Source organism: Lipotes vexillifer, unplaced genomic scaffold (genome assembly GCF_000442215.2).
Source record: "Lipotes vexillifer unplaced genomic scaffold, Lipotes_vexillifer_v1.1 scaffold1816, whole genome shotgun sequence".
NCBI classification, from domain to species: Eukaryota; Metazoa; Chordata; class Mammalia; order Artiodactyla; family Lipotidae; genus Lipotes; species Lipotes vexillifer.
The window spans coordinates 548,429-549,121 of NW_006781315.1; the positions used below are offsets into that span (position 1 = coordinate 548,429).

The 693-nt window shown below is 29.9% G+C and overlaps 1 protein-coding gene across 4 annotated transcripts in view; it reads right to left on the reverse strand.

The window, feature by feature from the left end:
* ROBO1 (roundabout guidance receptor 1) overlaps window positions 1-693 on the reverse strand; it is a 952,567-nt gene that overhangs the window by 143,172 nt on the left and 808,702 nt on the right. The gene's annotated exons all lie outside the window — the stretch shown is intronic.

A 693-nucleotide genomic window follows, 5' to 3' on the forward strand; every position in this document is an offset into this window, starting at 1 on the left:
AAAAATATATATATATATATATATATATATACACACACACACACACACACTTCCAAGCATGCATTTGACTGAGATATTTTAAAGATATTTCAAACTAGTGTATAACAGTATATAGTCACTATAATTTAAATATGTCCATTACAAAAACTTTAGACATACTTGCAAAGTAGACTAAATTCAAAACACTGTCTGTTTTTCCATTATCACTCAGTGAAGGACAGTGTTAAAAGGCACCAGTGATGATGACAGCATTGCTACCAACCATGTCACTTTGTATGTTCTGTACATTTTAGTTTTTGCGGATTTGGTGAGGAGTACACATTACTTCATTTAATTCTCAAACCTGCTCAGAATAAGAGATATTATTAACCCCATTTATATTATTAAACATATTTTTTAGAGGGGGAAACAATTCATTACTATAATCCTAACTGGATACTAGTATAATACTAACATACTGTGAACCAGTATTATTCACTTTGCGATTATTGGAATAAAATGTAGAAACTAAATCAAACATGTATTTCGAAAATAGTTAATACAGTATAATTGTCTTCAGTATTTTGTTAACACCAGGAAATCATGAATTATTTGGCATCAATTAGCCTTAAATCACAGCTCTGTTGTTTACGAGGTAGGTAATCTCAAACACATTACTTAATACCTCTGTTTCCATATTTACAAAGCAGGAAT